This window comes from Hyla sarda, chromosome 6 (assembly GCF_029499605.1).
Source record: "Hyla sarda isolate aHylSar1 chromosome 6, aHylSar1.hap1, whole genome shotgun sequence".
In the NCBI taxonomy this organism is placed as follows: domain Eukaryota; kingdom Metazoa; phylum Chordata; class Amphibia; order Anura; family Hylidae; genus Hyla; species Hyla sarda.
The window spans coordinates 285,698,748-285,717,056 of NC_079194.1; the positions used below are offsets into that span (position 1 = coordinate 285,698,748).

At 44.7% G+C, this 18,309-nt stretch overlaps 1 long non-coding RNA gene across 2 annotated transcripts in view; it reads right to left on the reverse strand.

The window, feature by feature from the left end:
* LOC130277184 (uncharacterized) overlaps positions 1-18,309 on the reverse strand; it is a 118,508-nt gene that overhangs the window by 89,779 nt on the left and 10,420 nt on the right. Inside the window, exon 3 of one of the 2 annotated variants that reach the window (XR_008845386.1) lies at positions 3,273-3,336. The exons of the other annotated variant lie outside the window; for it this stretch is intronic. This is a non-coding gene — a long non-coding RNA (uncharacterized LOC130277184). The remainder of the gene's footprint in view (positions 1-3,272; positions 3,337-18,309) is intronic. 2 annotated transcript variants of the gene reach the window in all.

The window sequence follows — 18,309 nt, forward strand, 5'->3', positions numbered from 1 at the left end:
AAAGAAGGGGATGGGGCAGCCTATGTGAGACAGAGGGGACACGGGGCAGTCTCTGAAAGAGAGGGTGACATAGGCAGCCTATGTGAGAAAAAGGGCACATGAGACAGACTATGTGGGACACTGGGGGACATGGGGTGGCCTATGTAAGAAACAGAGGGGTGAAGGAGTCTATGTACAAAAGAGGGGGCATGGGGCAGTCTATGTGAGAAAGAGGGGGCATGGGACAGTCTATGTGGGACACAGGGGGACATGGGGTGGTCTATGTAAGAAAGAGGGGGTGAAGGAGTCTATGTATAAAAGAGGGGGCATGGGGCAGTCTGTGTGAGAAAGAGGGGGCATGTGGCAGTCTATGTGGGACACAGGGGGACATGGGGTGGTCTATGTAAGAAAGAGGGGGGGGAAGGAGTCTATGTATAAAAGAGGGGGCATGGGGCAGTCTGTGTGAGAAAGAGGGGGCATAGGGCAGTCTGTGTGAGAAAAAAAGAGCATAGGGCAGTCTGTGTGAGAAAGAGGGGCATGGGGCAGTCTATGTCAGAAAGAGGGGCATGGGACAGGCTATGTGGGACACAGGGGGTAGTCTATGTAAGAAAGATGGGGGATTGGAGGATTCTATGCGAAAAAGAAGGGGCATGGGGCAGTCTGTGAGAAAGAAGGGGCATTGGACAGTCTATGCAAGAAAGAGGGGGCATGAGGCAGTCTGTGTGAGAAAGAAGGGGCATTGGACAGTCTATGCAAGAAAGAGGGGGCATGAGGCAGTCTGTGTGAGAAAGAGGGGGCATGAGGCAGTCTATGTGAGAAAGAGGGTCATGGGACAGTCTATGTGAGAAAGAGGGGCATGGGACAGTCTATGTGAGAAATAGGGGGTATGGCGCAGCCTATGTGAGAAAAAGGGGGCATGGGGCAGTCTATGTAACAAAGAGGGGATATGGGGCAGTCTATGTGAGAAATAAAAAGCATGGGGCAGTCTAATGTATGTGAGAAAGAGGGGCATGGGGCAGTCTATGTTAGAAAGAGGGGGCATGGGACAGTCTATATGAAAAAAGAGGGAATATTGGGCAGTCTGTGTGAGAAAGAGCATGGGGCAGTCTATGTGAGAAAGAGGGGCATGGGACAGGCTATGTGAGCAAGAGGGGGGATGGGGCGCTCTGTGTGAGAAAGAGGGGACATGAGGCAGTCTGTTTGAGAAAGAAAGAGCATAGGGCAGTCTGTGTGAGAAAGAGGGGCATGGGACAGTCTATGTCAGAAAGAGGGGCATGGGACAGTCTATGTGGGACACAGGGGGTAGTCTATGTAAGAAAGATGGGGGGGTGGAGGATTCTATGTGAAAAAGAGGGGGCATGGGGCAGTCTGTGAGAAAGAGGGGGCATTGGACAGTCTATGTGAGAAAGAGGTGGCATGGGGCAGTCTATGTGAGAAATAGGGGGTATGGCGCAGCCTATGTGAGAAAAAGGGGGCATGGGGCAGTCTATGTAACAAAGAGGGGATATGGGGCAGTCTATGTGAGAAATAAAAAGCATGGGGCAGTCTAATGTATGTGAGAAAGAGGGGCATGGGGCAGTCTATGTTAGAAAGAGGGGGCATGGGACAGTCTATATGAAAAAAGAGGGAATATTGGGCAGTCTGTGTGAGAAAGAGCATGGGGCAGTCTATGTGAGAAAGAGGGGCATGGGACAGGCTATGTGAGCAAGAGGGGGGATGGGGCGCTCTGTGTGAGAAAGAGGGGACATGAGGCAGTCTGTTTGAGAAAGAAAGAGCATAGGGCAGTCTGTGTGAGAAAGAGGGGCATGGGACAGTCTATGTCAGAAAGAGGGGCATGGGACAGTCTATGTGGGACACAGGGGGTAGTCTATGTAAGAAAGATGGGGGGGTGGAGGATTCTATGTGAAAAAGAGGGGGCATGGGGCAGTCTGTGAGAAAGAGGGGGCATTGGACAGTCTATGTGAGAAAGAGGTGGCATGGGGCAGTCTATGTGAGAAAAAGGGGGCATGGGCAGTCTGTGTGAGAAAGAGGGGGCACGAGGCAGTCTATGTGAGAAAGAGGGGGCATGGGGCAGTCTGTGTGAGAAAGAAAGAGCATAGGGCAGTCTATGTGGGACATACGGGCTAGTCTATGTAGGAAAGATGGGGGGGGTGGAGGAGTCTATGTGAAAAAGAGGGGGTATGGGGCAGTCTGTGAGAAAGAGGGGCATGGGACAGTCTATGTGAGAAAGAGGGGCATGGGGCAGTCTATGTGAGAAAGAGGGGCATGGGGCAGTCTACGTGGGACACAGGGGGACATGGGGTAGTCTATGTGAGAAGAGAAAGTGTGACCCCAGTTAAAGCTACATTTGTCAAGAAAACAAAATAACGCCCTGTGTGAATGTCTTTACAAAAAAAAAAAAAAAAAAAAAAGATAGAATTTGGTTGAATTTCTGTGAACTTTTCTCATGTGATGATTGGTAACATGGACGGGGGAGGATACTTCCTCAGAAGTGTCCCTGAAGTAGATTATTCACATTTGATGTAGTCAAATCCTAGATAAAAAATGTAAGGGGTATTCCTATGTGGACATGTATGGCCGCCCACAGGACATACCATAATCGTTCAATAGACGTCCTAACTCTTCAGAATAGGGGTCCCCTGGGCAAAAGCCAAACACAGTTGAGTGAGCTTTTATTGACTTTAATAGGAGTCGTGTAAATGTTTAACACCACAAGCTACATGTTCTATTTCCTTTGCCATAAAGGCTTTGTTTGCGTCTGCGTTGAAGTGGGATATGCTGAAAAATTAAGTCCGATCCATGGAGACCACACAACTTCTAGGACTTATAGGTCCCCTGCCCCATCTGGGCCCATTTTTAGCTGAACAGGCTGCACTAGTGGGCAACACTTATTTTACTGTAATAGAATAAAACATATAGTGCCAAGAAAAAAGTGCCACATGGGTCAAATAATAGCACCATACAGAATTATAAATTATTTCTACTTAATAAGGACAAAAGGTCCTGGTGAGAATGATATGATTCTATTTACTCTTTTGTTCCTGGGATTTAAAGGGAATGTGTCACCTAGATATTTTTTATAATCTGTTTCTATTTTCTAAGTGTAATGCACATTATTACGGGTGGTAGTCATCTAGCCTGAGCATTTAGAGCCCATGGACATAGACAACAATAAACACGAGCTGTCTAATCGATATGAATGGAAAAGATGTCTGGGTGTGCTCTGTGACCTCGGCTGAGGTAAATCCACAGGGAGGGGAGGCTGATCTGTGAGTATCAGCTATTGTGTTTACCTCTGTTATCTACGTACTGGTGTCACCTCTTACTGTAATCCCGTCTGTGATGGTAAGGAGGACACTGCAGGGAAATGAACAGGAAGTCTCTGGTTAGTTTTAGATAGGGCTGTCCCAATGCCATTTCTGAGTTTGAGTACCAATACTTTTATTCTAGTACTCACCGATACGAATCACAATTTTTTATTTATAGGCAATCTGACACTAGGGTAACCCTGTTTCTAACGTTGCGTACCGTGCTAAAATTCTCCTGCCCGCTCCGGCAGATGTCACCCCTTCCATCAGCCAGTGAAATTGAAGCAGGGATGAGTATGCATGGCGAGAACAGTGATATCAGCTGGAGTGGGCAGGGGTTGCTCATACAGCATCAGCCTTCTCTATTGCGCAGAATAAGGAAGAACAAGGTACTGTAGATAGTAGCAGCCCCCTGTAGATAATATCAGCCCCCCTGTAGACAGTCCGCACCACCCCACCCTCAGTGACATCCTATGGAGAGGCAAGTCACATTCACGTCACTCTGCTTCCTCAATAGCGTTACACTGCGATCGAAGCAGCGCAGGCGCAGTGGTGAAGGAGGGGTGTTGTGTATGTCACATGCTCTTCCATAGGCCACCATGTTTGCAGACAAAAGCAGAACGGGCCATACTTCAGTCACTGCGTAGTACTCCCAGGCAGCAGGTATCCAACTTGGCATTGGGGACATTTTCACAAGCCCCCGATACCGCTCAAAGGTCTGGCATCAGCCCCGATACTGGTATCGACATCGGGACTTCCTTAGTTTTATGCCTAGTGGGCATAAGGGAAACTGCAAGATTATTTTAAACTATAGATAGTAAAATGGAAAATTAGGAAAAACATCACCATAAATTCTTTAAAAATAGGTTTAAAGGGGGTACTCCGTTGCCCCAGCTATCGGAACATTTTGTTCCGAACGCTGGGTGCAGGCGGCGGGGGTTGTGACGTCATGGCGGAGTACCCCTTTAAGGGAAGGAGGGATGGGTTAGTTTGGGTTTCGTTGACTTTTCTATCTAGTTTGGGTCTCAATAGAGATGTACTCGCATTTGTTCAGAATTCTATGGAAATGGTATTTAATTGTCAGCTGTTTCTTTGTATTTATTTATGAAGTTATTTATTTACATATTTATTGATTTTTAATGCAACATATCTTTTGTCTTAATAAAAATTTTGTAAAAAAAAGATATATATATATATATATATATGTTTAACATAAAAACTTAATTTAAACAATTTGTCATTTTCTGAGGACACATCCCCTTTAAATGGGCACTGTCACCAACTCTATTTTTTGATATGTTGTACTACTTATGTACTACAACATATCTCTAGTATACTTTTATTATTATTTTTTTTATTAAAATGGTTTAATTTACCTTTGAAAACCGGCCACTAGGGGTCTCCCTCCTAGCGGCCGGCTGCAGCCTGGCGTGACGTCACGCCTGAAAAAGGACTGATTTTGGCTTGGCAATCAGTCCTTTTTCAGTTAGGCTGCACTTGCTCCCTGCCTGTCAATCAGACAGGCAGGGAGCGAGCGCATTAACTCCCCGGCCACTGGCTGGGAGGCCACTCCTCCCGCACATCGCCGCCGCCTCGTCGCCGCCGCTGTCCCTGCACGCCCGCTGCCGGACTCTTCAGTAAGTGTAATGAGGGAACGGGGTATGCGGAGGGGGGTTTGTGATGGAGAGAACGGGGTATGCGGGGGGGGTTGTGATGGAGGGAACGGGGCATGGCGCGGGGGTTAACGGAGGGAACGGGCTAGCGCCGCATGTAACTAACCAATAGTTTATCTACACAGGGTGCCTCCAGCTGTTTCAATACTACAACTCCCAGCATGCCCTGACAGCCAGTAGATGTCAGGGCAAGCTGGGAGTTGTAGTGGTGAAACAGCTGGAGGCACCCTGTGTAGATGAACTAAGGGCGGAAGTGTCGGCCCCAGCAGGCATCAGTGACGTGGGGCCTGCTGGGGAAGTCTGCCTGGTAGTGAGCACACTACCAGACAGAAAAAAAGTTATTTTTAATATAGTAAAAATAAAAATTAAAAGCAGGGAGGGGGTTAGGGATAGATTGGCAATAGAGGCAGGGACAGAAAAAATAAAAATAGGATGGTGGGAGCTACTCTTTAACTTTTATTGTATGTTTAATTTTATAACCTGGTCTTTTATAAAATGATGCTAGTTGGTTGACCTTCAGGTTGCTTTCCAGTAGGTCAACTGGTTACAGGACCTATCCCTTTTAAAAAAGCTTCAATTCTAACACAAAAAAATAAAATAAAAAATAAAAACATTTTTGAGCTTCACATTTTTATATTGTTTTCTTTTGTTTAGTTTTTCTCCCTCTCCTCATGCACGCTCGGCCAAGACGAGTGTGCATCTGTAAGGAGCAATCAGATTAGACAGTTTTCTGTTGGTTTTCTTCCCTCTCTCCATTAAAAACACTGCATGCTCAGCCAAGACGAGTGTGCATGTGTATGAAGCAATCATGTGGGATAGTTGACAGCCGATGGTTTTCTATTGTCCCTTTTAGTCATATTGATAACAAGGTGTTTTATAGTCATATCTCTACTGGGAAAGCTGGGTGACAACCAATGCGCTTAGAATTTCAGCACAGAAGCTTTCCTGTGCTTCTGATAGGATGCTCATATATGAAAAAGTCATAAATCTTAGGTTGCTTTACCATTCAGGAACACAGGAAAGCTGGATGAAAACCTCTGTGCGAGGACAGGTCAAAGGCTTATACTTGTTTTAATTTTCATCAATCGTGTAAGCCAGTGTTCCTTAACCTGGGACTCACAAGCTATTGCAAAACCACAACTCCCAGCATGAGGGAGTTGTAGTTTTGCAACAGCTGTATTTGTAGTGCTGGGAGTTGTAGTTCTGTAACAGCATTATTCGTAGTGCTGGGAGTTGTAGTTCTGTAACAGCATTATTCGTAGTGCTGGGAGTTGTAGTTCTGTAACAGCATTATTCGTAGTGCTGGGAGTTGTAGTTTTGCAACAGCTGTATTCGTACTGCTGGGAGTTGTAGTTCTGCAACAGTTGTATTTGTAGTGCTGGGAGTTGTATTTTTGTAATAGCTGTATTCATAGTGCTGGGAGTTGTAGTTCTGCAACAGCTGTATTCATAGTGCTGGGAGTTGTAGTTCTGCAACAGCTGTATTCATAGTGCGCTGGGAGTTGTAGTTCTGCAACAGCTGTATTTATAGTGCTGGGAGTAGTAGTTCTGCAACAGCTGTATTTGTGGTGCTGAGAGTTGTAGTTCTGCAACAGCTGTATTTATAGTGCTGGGAGTAGTAGTTCTGCAACAGCTGTATTCATAGTGCTGGGAGTTGTAGTTCTGCAACAGTTGTTTTCATAGTGCTGGGAGTAGTAGTTCTGCAACAGCTGTATTCATAGTGCTGGGAGTTATAGTTCTACAACAGCTGTATTCATAGTGCTGGGAGTAGTAGTTCTGCAACAACTGTATTCATAGTGCTGAGAGTTGTAGTTCTTCAACAGCTGTTTTCATAGTGCTGGGAGTTGTAGTTATGTAACAGCTGTGTTCGTAGTGCTGAGAGTTGTAGTTGTGTAACAGCTGTGTTCGTAGTGCTGGGATCTGTAATTTTGGAACAGCTGTTTTCATAGTGCTGGGAGTTGTAGTTCTTCAACAGCTGTTTTCATAGTGCTGTGATCTGTAATTTTGGAACAGCTGTATTCATAGTGCTGGGAGTTATAGTTCTGCAGCAGCTGCAGTTGCAGCTTGGCGGCAGCCATTCACCAGGACGAGTCCCTCACAACGGAGATGAATAGCGGTGTGCGGCCAATAGCGGCCCTGCAGAGATGCCTTCCATTGGTTCCTTGCTTCCCATTCACAAAAACACCTTTGTCCTTCTTCTCTTTCTCCTTCTAATCTCCGTCTCTATTAGATGCAAGATGAAAGAGGGGAAAGGCACTTGTTAATTATTGCCCCCCTCCCCTATGTAGGAATGCAAGCCATTCCCCCCCCCCCCCCCCCTCCCGCCAGGACGGAGGATTATAGTAAGAATAGTTCATAGAAAACCATCTATAGGAACCCACAATTGCTGCATTGAGCCCATTCTAACCTGGAGTCCAGCTGCTCAGCCTAATGAGAATTTGCATATATAATATAAGCAATATCAATGGGCTGGTAAGAAATATTTGCATAGTAATAGAGCATGTGACGTTCCACCTCACTTACATGGAGAAGTGTTACTCAAAACATTCCTAAGTACGTCCTAGATCAGGTATTTGTCCTATTGATGATCGACACCTACGTGTAGAGACAGATGTCAGGGATGGGGAGGATTTCCTATTGGGAAGCAGCTATTGGGTTAATGAAGTTTGATCAGTGTATAAAATGAAAAGTTCTGAAGCGAGTTCTCGCCATTTTCAAAATATATGCTTGCTGTTGGTGAGCTCTCTAATTAAAGTTTTTTGTTGTTGTTAAAAACTCCTGTCCATCTTTTCCAGCATCAAAAAATAATATTTAAGTAAAACTGTCACTCCAAGATACATAGCTTACTAATATAGGGTTATCACTAATTGGACATGCTTTAGCATGTTTTTTGCATGATTTACACCTACAGGAAGTTGTGTAGTCCTCTCATTGTCAGTGTGGTGTTGTTTCAGCATCTCTTTGCTCCTCCCTCTCTCCTGAGATGACAAGTCACTATCTGCTGTCTCAGGACGTGTGGCTTGCCGTGTGGATCTTGCCTCTTAGCTCTAGGTCCACCCCGTGAGAGATTTAATCACCACTGACCAGCCCCTAGAGCTACATCACCATATATTTATATTCGCAGACAAATGCCACAGGCAGAGAAGCAGACAGGTAATGAATAAAGCAGGTGCCGCAGACGGTTCTGTGTTTTGCCATGTTCTGCAGCAGCTCGAATCTGGGAATTCTTAGAAGTGCTGTGGGAGGGCTGAGGTGAATAATGCATTCTGGGAATTGTAGTACTGCACAACCAGGAAGCATAGTGATTATCTGACATAAGAGTTGACCCCCCCCCCCCCCCCCCCAAAACAAATGGATCCTTGGTTTTTAAAGCTAGGGCAGACAGGTAAGCAATGCTGAAAGTTTCGGAAGCATTTTTCCGGGACGTTCATTGGCTCCATCATTGGAGAAGAAGAAGGAAAAACGGAACGCATGATTCCACTGCACTCCAGACACCAACGGTGATAGATCACCTTAGATTGAGATATCAGTGATATGAACAAAGCCCACACCTAGTATGGGCAGATAGTCTGGTGTCTCCACTTTTAACAATACCTACTTGGTTAGAAGGTCCCATGATGATAAACTCATTAAAAATGAGTCTTCTCATTGGCATTCCCTGTAGTCATCTGTAGGGAAACTTAGTATCATGTATTCAATTTCCCTGCAGTGCCACTACAGGGCAAATGAGGCATTACACAAAGCTCATTTACCTCATTGGGTTGTATAGTGCCTGACATAACAAGAACACAGTGGACACATGGTGCCATATAGCAGAATGTCATCTGCAATGTATCCTGTAGGCCTCAAAAGTAAAAGACCCAAATGCAGTAGTAAATTTGGTCCATAATCTACCAACATAACAACTTGCACTGACACTACCGGATGAACGTTTTAGGTGGTCCAGGATGCTGTGTTCTTCTGGAAAGTAGGGGCTCCATGGCAAATGTGTGTCTAGTGGGGCTCTTGCTATCATGTCCAATAAACCTGTGTATTAGTTATACATTATTGATGCATCTCTATAGAAGATCAACAAATAAACCTTCAAGGAGCTGAAAAAGAGAGAAGACTAGAATAGAGCGGTGGACGGCCATTCATCCAGTAACCCAAGGGAAACAAACACGGTGATTTTATTTAGCCTGGCCCGTTAGTCCGCAGGTCTTCTTAAGTCACACATCCTAAGTGTATCATAATGACGGCCATTTATCAACGTCAACGCTTCAAAAGGGATGTTTGTTTTTTTGGGAAGAAAAGGGACTTTTTGTGGGAGGACAATTCATCAAATTATTAAATGAAATTATTTTCGGAGGCTTTCATGACCCTGTGTAGGTTGGGATTTATTGAATTTATATTGGAAAGATGGAAGACTCCTCAGATGTGTTGAATAGTGCCTTCAAGAAGAGGGGGGATCTGGAGCTGTGAAAAGGGTAGGGCCTATCTGTTAGGGTTATGTCGTGGGGGAGGATTAATCACCTGGACTATACATCATGGAGGGACCACCCAGCAGTTATATACTGGCTTCATGGGTAATAACTGTTCCATCTGCTCCTTAACTTGCTTAATTTTCTTATTCCGTTGGTCTGAGACTTTGGGGGTCAAAGGCAAGCGAAAGACAATAGACTTGTCAATTGTTACTTCACAATCTCTATACTTCCCATGACCAGTGATTCCGAAACTTTTTCAGTTCACAACTCCCTTAGCATCCTGAATCCATGATCACAGCTCCCACTGACATATAGCACTAGTATGGTACAATAGGGGTCGTAGTATGACACATATAGGACTGGTATATTATAATGGGCCCACCCTCTGCGAACTAACAATCCGCATGTAGGTTACACAGCGCAAGAACACTGGCCCTGGCAATGTCATCACGGTATCTGTACACCATCCACTTCTTCACAGCCTCTAGTTAATATAAACGAAAGAAAAAACAACAAGAGGTGCGCCCCTAGTGAGAACCGTTTAACGGGTGTAACCGAAAAATAGATAAAGATGAGTTCTTACCCATAGGTGTTGGGCTCAGGGCACTACACATACAGTAGCGTCTGGAGAAACGGCCGGACCGCTGCCACGAGGTACTTCCCGGGGTGACGTCAGTCTATCCGGTGGAAGGGAAGTTACAGGATTTTTGGAAATAGGTTCCTCTGAATAAAGGTGCTGGTCCCCAAATGTTATAAACAGGTTTTATTTGCAACGCGTTTCGATCCCGGACAGGGATCGAAATGCGTTGCAAATAAAACCTGTTTATAACATTTGGGGACCACAGCCTTTATTCAGAGGAACCTATTTCCAAAAATCCTGTAATTTCACAGCCTCTAGTTGGCCCTGCCAGCTGGGGCTCGGCGCCCTTGGAAGCCATCCATGTCTCCCCAAGGCACCGGGGTGCACAGTTTGGGTAGCGCTGCCATAGACGATAAACATTTTGAAATTTATAAATAATACCCCCTGAGCTGCCACCCAGTGCCCTGCTCTTTACTGGTGATGGGCAATAACCTAAAAACAGCTGTCTTCTGGCTAAGATGAAGTGTACCATGTGTTCTTATCAATGGCTATGAGCTGGGGTACCGGTTATGGACAGGTACATTAACACACAGGGACTTTTCATTCTAGGTATACCCAGGTTGGCCCAATAGCTACTTGTTGGTGACCCAAACCTCTTGTTTTTAAGCCATGATGGCCGATTGGTTTGAAAACCGAAAGCATTAAAAGTGGTGACACAGGGATACCTGAACTCACTAGGGGATGGGACCCTCTGACTGATGGAACATTGTATGTACTTCTCTCTCACACTTTGTCATTTTTAGGACCCTGGGAAGGCAGTTTTTATAGGTGGTGTCAGCCTAGTGGCTGTTACACATGCTACAAATGCTATATTCATATCTCATTTATGATATTTTTGTATTGTATTTTATTATTTTTTCTTGATATAACACCTTGGATAATTTGTACGGACTGGAATAGGTAAAGACCGGTTGGCCCTATGTCAAAGACCGGTTGGCCCTATGTCAATCTGATCTGTAGATACATCACAGAAGAGCATAGTCAATGAGCATGCAGCTCTGGAGGCAGCAAACACTTTACATAGCGATGTGATTGACTGTAACTAATGGCTGTATAAGGACGTCACGTATTTATGCATCAATGTGTTCTGAGGTCTGGGGTCCACCGCACGGCCTAATGATTTATGTCTTGGTTAAGCCCGGTTGTCTGCGTGTTTACCCCTTCTCTCAGGAATACTGCAATTGCTGTAAAGCCACAGAACTCCTTCTGATCACACGTCTTTCAAGACTCCTTTGAACGACTGAAGGAACGTTAATAAAGCAGCCTACAGAACAACCTATTGATGACCTGGAAAAAGCCTCTCTGTTTCATTCGGAATTTCCATAACCTGAATGTGCAAATGACATGGAAATTCGGCAACAAAAAGGGCACCCTGTGTCTGGCTCCTGAACCTTCTCTAAACATCGTGTTTTTATGCTGTATGATTTGGTCACGGAGAAGGCAAAAGTTCACTCCAGTTTCCAACACATCTAGAAGGAGCATTCATTGCTGCTCCCTATGATGATGGATGGAGGCACAAATACATTTGGCCAATGTTTGGGCTAATCAGAGGCTTGTGCCACCTAATCCTTGGTATTAGAGATTGGCGTAGCCAGCCTGCCCAATTAAAGCCTTGTTGTCTGTATAGCTCGAAAGCCCTAGAAATGGTGAACCGGGGGTGCCTAATCTCACTTGGGATCACTGCCAAAATTATTTTGTCACTGTGCCCTTTACAGGGTACGTTGCTATTTTGGGAAGACTATCCACAAGTCCAGAAGGTCTGTGTGTGCAGAGCATGTCCCCATTCATTTGTGTGACAGACAGTAATACTCTGACTTGCTTACAAAGGAACAAAGATAGTCAAGTATCGTGCATCATGTGTGATACTTAAAGGGGTACTCTACCCCTAGACATCTTATCCCGTCCCCAAAGGATAGGGGATAAAATGCCGCTGGGGAACCCCGTGATCTCCGTGCTGCACCCACCGTTTGTTTAGAGCGTCGGGTTCAGCGCCGGAGGCTCGTAACGTCACGGCCGCGCCCCGCTAGTGACATCACAGCCCCGCCCCCTCAATGCAAGTGATCTCGATCTCGTGAAAAGGGAGAAAAACACACTGAGCATGTACTTCTCCCTGCTTGTTTTCCTGATTGGCGGAGGTCTGAACACTCAGACCCCCACCGTTCCAAACTTTTTACATGTTGCATGGACATGTCAAAAGTTTGTCGTAATGACAGTTAGTGTTGGGCACGAATATTCGCAATACGAATATTTATCGCGAATATCGCATATTCATGAATATAGCGCTATATATTCTCAATTACGAATATTTGCATATTTTTATTTTCACAGTACCCATTACAGTGATCATCCCTCCCTGCTTCCAGCTTGTGGTGTAAACAAGGCTCCAATACTAGTTACTGTGTCAGACTGGCGGGCGCCCGAAGATTCGCATATGAATTCTCATATTGATCCCTCCCTTCTTTTAGCTTGTGGGCCAATGAGAATGATCATGTTTGCTGAAGATCACGTGATATTGCGCATACAAATTTTTTGGCGATTGTGGATGCAAATTTTATGGCGCATAGTAAAAAAAAGGCTGCGAATATGCGAATTTTGTGAATATATTGCGAAATATCGCGAATTCGAATATGGCCTATGCCGCTCAACACTAATGACAGTGGCCATTTAAGCCTTTCTGATTGAACTTTCCTGTGCAATTTCTACTGTTCCCCCACATGATGCAACTTAATGTACTGCTAAAGCAAGACATCTTATTTGCTCTCATTGTGGTTTTCTTGCAAAGCCCAATAATGTTACATGGATTGCAGGGCAAAGTGTTGCATATAAAGCAATTTCCTAAAAAACTATTGTAATTAAAATTACTTGGAAGTGAACCTTGTTTTAGGTCTAAAATTCTGCGCTGTTAAAGGGTGACCCCCCCCCCTCCCCGCACACACACTTTCTGTCCTTGCTCCTACTGAGCATGGCGACACAGCCTGTTACTACACCTCTCATACGTGAGCTGCTTAGGAATGAGCATTGAAAGGGCTTTTCTCATTATACGACAACTCTTAACTTTTTAAATGTATCTTTATAATGAGGTAAAGGCTCCATTTTTCTGATACATAGAAAATAACCTGCAAAGACATTGGGGGTGGGGGATTTGTCGAGACCTGTAAAAGGGACGTAAAAGGAGCAACTTAGTTTTCATGAATCAGTTTGCAAGTACTACTACTACTCCAATCATTCGTAATTAACTCTCTCTTGGTGAGTAACTGCTCAATCGTCCTGCAGGTACTACTGCTCCTATCTGCTCCATTATTTCTGAACTGACACTTACATGTATGTATTTCTTGTGGGTATTATTATCCTGCTCTACCATTAAGACCTGGGGTCATCTGAGTATAGGGAGCCATTATTTAGGAGCCTGCTACAGGTCAAGTCAGGCTAGTAGAACCCGAGGAGCCAGCAGCTGCAAATGCAATATTCCTACCTTATTTATGATACTTCAGCATTGTATTCTATGCTTAAATATTTTTTTTTTTGCTATAACACCTTGGATAATTGTACAGAATGGATTAGAGAAAAAACACTTCTCTATGACAATCTGATCTGTAGCAGATGGGACGGGATCACTGCCCACGTTATTTTTTTACTGCACTATTAACAGAGTTCAGTGCCCATTTGGGAAGTCCATCCAAGAGGTCCTGGGTGTGTACAGCATTTCTTCATGCACTTGAGTGAAAGAGAACATATTTTGGCTTTCAAGGGCAACCATACCTTAAATTACTTAAAGGGGTATTCCAGGCCAAAACTTTTTTATATATATCAACTGGCTCCGGAAAGTTAAACAGATTTGTAAATTGCTTCTATTAAAAAATCTTAATCCTTCCAATAGTTATTAGCTTCTGAAGTTGAGTTGCTGTTTTCTTTCTAACTGCTATCTGATGACTCACGTCCCGGGATCTGTCCAGTTCCTATGGGGATATTCTCCCATCATGCACAGCTCCCGGGACGTGACATCATCATTGAGCAGTTAGACAGAAAACTTCAGAAGCTAATAACTATTGGAAGGATTAAGATTTTTTAATAGAAGTCATTTACAAATCTGTTTAACTTTCCGGAGCCAGTTGATATATAAAAAAAAGTTTTTGCCTGGAATACCCCCTTTAATGCATCTTTACAATGAGGTATAGGCACCATTTTTCTGATACATGAGGGTGTTTTGGGACTTCCCAGGGGCATTTAAGAATCAAAGTCCTTTGCCTTGCAATCGGCAACATAACTGCAGGGGTCCGATTGTTCTACCCGGCAGCCAAAGTTCTCTTCATGCAGCTCATGCAGACCCTGTGGAAATATGCTATTGGAGCCTGACTCAGCAGACTCTACTAACAGATCACTGATCAAACTAATCAAACTAATCATTGCTTAGTAAATACAATCTAACGATTGCATATACGGTAATATAGTCCCCTGTGTGGAGTGTAAATAAAAAATAAATAAATAAAATAATATATATATATAGTATTAAACCCCTCCCATAATAAAAATTAAAAACCTCCCCTTATCCCATGTTTCATATAGAAAAAAAATAAAAATAGACATATTTGGTATATCCGTGTGTAGAAATGTCTGAACTATTCAAATATAATGTTAAAGAGATACTCTGGCGCTAAGACATCTTATCCCCTATGCCCAGCAGCGGGACCCCCGCGATCTTTCACGCGCCCCCTCCCATAGGCTTGCATTGAGGGGGCGGAGTGTGAGGTCACAAGGGGGCGGGGCCATGACGTCACAATACTCCGGCCCCGTGGTCACCAGTCATCAGAACCGGAGCGAACATGCTTCGGGGACTGATGGTAACGGGGTGCCGCGTGAAAGATCACGGGGGTCCCCAGTGGCAGGACCCCCACGATCAGGCATCTTATCCCCTATCCTTTGGATAGGGGATAAGATGTCTTAGCGCTGGAGTACCCCTTTAATGATCCCGTAGGGCGGGGTCTCAAACTGGTGGCCCTCCAGATGTTGCAAAGCTTCAACTCCCAGCATTCCCGACAGCCGTTAGCTGCAGCAAATGGCTGTCTGGGAATGTCCAGGCATGCTGGGAGTTGAAGTTTTGCAACATCTGGAGCCGCCAGTTTGAGACCCCGGCCATAGGGTGAACAGTGTAAACATAAAAAAATACTAAAGTCCAAAATTGCTGATTTTCGGTCACATCACATTTCTGAAAAAATGTATAAAATGTTATCAAAAAGTCCTTTCAAAACAAAAATGGTACTAATAAAAACAAACCACAGTAGAAAAAATGCATACCCATATACAGAAAAATGATGAAAAGTTTGCCTTTAAAAAATATATAAAAATAGTACTATAATAGAAAAGCATGTAAATTGGGTATTGACCTACAGAATAAAGAAAACATGTCAGTTTTAATGTAAAGTGCACTGCGTAGAAACAAAACCTCCTAAAATTATCAAAATTGCATTTTTTCCCAATTTTTCCTCACAAATAGTAATATTTACATTTTATGGTAAAAAGAAATAACAATTGGTCCCACAAAAAACGAGCCCTCATATGGCTCTGTGGATAGAAAAATAAAGGGGTTGTGTCTCTTAAAGGGGTACTCCGGTGCTTAGACATCTTATCCTCTATCCAAAGGGGATAAGATGCCTGACTGCGGGAGTCCCGCCGCTGGGGACCCCAGTGATCTTGCACGCGGCACCCTGTTTGTAATCAGTCCCCGGAGCATGTTCGCTCCGGGTCTGATTATGGGCGATCACAGGGCGGGCGGCGTGTGACGTCACGCTTGCGCCCCCGTGTGACGTCACGCTCCGGCCCTCAATGCAAGCCTATGGGAGGGGGCGTGACAGCTATCACGCCCCCTCCCGTAGCCTTGCATTGAAGGGCAGAGCGTGACGTCACACGGGGGCGCAGGCGTGACGTCACACGCCGCCCGCCCTGTGATCGCCCATAATCAGACCCGGAGCGAACACGCTCCGGGGACTGATTACAAACGGGGTGCCGCGTGCAAGATCACGGGGGTCCCCAGTGGCGGGACTCCCGCGGTAAGGCATATTATCCCCGATCCTTTGGATAGGGGATAAGATGTCTAAGCACCAGAGTACCCCTTTAAAAGGCGAGAAGAAGAAAATGCAAAAATGAAAGTTAGCTGTGTCCTCAAGGCCAAAATGGGCTGTGTCCTTAAGGGGTTAAAGACCACGTTGGAAAAGAGTGCATTATCGGAATTGACTTTCTTGTTCAGTCCATCTACGGTAAAGCTATCTGAGATGACATTAGCTGACTCATTCATGTCAATATTTGCTCAACCTTTGCATAATTCTCAGAAAATCATGCAAATTTTCTTGCAGCGCTGGAACCATATCACCTGCTTTAGCCTTGCAGATAAGAGGGTAAATGGAGTTCTGGAATAATCTTCAAATGCATTCCAGGTGGAATTGGAACCAGAAATGAATACACCTATTTTTCATGAATAATCTAAGTTCAAACAATCAAGTCAGATACATAATCTCCTGACCTTACCAAATGGTCCTGAAGACATCACTGTGACCGAGTCAACAAAACTGTGACCAGATGGTCATGTGTCATCTAATTTCACCCTTGATGGACAAACTGGGCATTGTTCTTGTTCCTTGACTCTCGGACTGAAGCTAGCCATAGACATTATCTGTCGGTATATCCATGCCTGAATCCTCAAGCAATCTTAGCGATCTAGATTTCAATTTAGATTTCATGTCTTTGGCAAATGAAAGGCATATAGTGGTAACAGAAATGAAACAGGTTGACAAGTGGGCTACATGTTTCTACTTTCAGAGTTATAGCTATAGGGGATGGTGCAAAAGTAGCATATGCACCTAAGCTCATCATACATATGGACCCTATCATGCACCTACATGCTTAATGGGGAGTAAAAACATTATAAGCAGGTTCATATAGAACACACCTGACCCTTCCCTTACATCTACCATCAAGGTAGAGTCTGGAGGCCCCCGAGCACATTGGTTGGCAGAACCCATGTAGGCCAACTTAAATTCTGCACACAGATGCCAGTCAAGACTATAGCCTGCTTGACATTCCCCACTTGAAAGATCCAAGAGCTGCAAAAAGATCAACAAGGCCAGAGTTTTCCTGGTTAGATGTAATGTTTCTTCCAAGACAAATGGCACCTGAGTAGTCTCACAATCAACCCTTCAACCTGTAAAAACCATGCATATGACCTTATCTGCCATGAGGTGAGCTGAGCAACTCACCTCAGGCAGAAGATTGCAGAGTCCCTGAGGGGCAGCCTGTTCCATGTACTGGCGGTAAATCATACTGTCTAGCATCTTTTGTTATACACTTTCATTCTGTAACATTGGCTCCATTGATCCCATGACCTGCAATTGACAGCTGGACACAGATGTGCAACGCAATGTAGAGCCCTGTGCAGAAATTTTTTCTTAATCCCGCTCTCGCCCGCTCCTGATGGAATTATTTCTGTGGTGTCAGACGGGGTAATGTGTAGTTAACCTTTTTGTGATGCCAGGGCGTGGTTGACCTATACACCACCCGAGGTAGGCCAGCTACACCTGTGCCAGGCACGGGGCAAATAATCACTCCGACGCAAGGTTACGGTTAACTGGCTTGCTTTACTGCAGTTGACAAGATGGTACAATCCGTTACGGCTCAGAGTAGCATGAAAGAGTTGCAGGGTGAACTTAGGGAAGCTTATCGGCTTGCTGGGACACATAGCTGTATATGACTAATGCAGCCCACGCTATGCTTTAGAGACTTGGACTTGACTAGCTTGCTGACTTGACTTGTATAATATCCCCAAGACTGTAGGCTTACCGCAAGACTTTGACTTTCACCTCGTTAGTGGGGCTGAGTTGTAGTAGATGCTTGGTTGCTGGACTTAGGCCTCAGGCCTCCTTTCAGATCCACCTCACCAAACTGTACCTCAGCAACCTCACTGTACCTCACTATATAAGCGGACAAGAGACCCCATTGGCCGAACAAGTCACCTGTTCACCACTGCATACTCCCCTTAACAACAAGGTCCTTGACAACAATAGATTTCTTAAGGTAACAAGTGCATAGAAAATACAATACATTAACCCTTATAACATCACATTATATAGTGCATTATAGACAGTTCGGAGGAGAGGAGACCCATGATGGACATTGAAGCAGCATCTGCCACACAGGATGGGCAGAAGTACAGAAGAACACGTGATTCTGTACTGGGTTACCACATTACCATTACCGCCC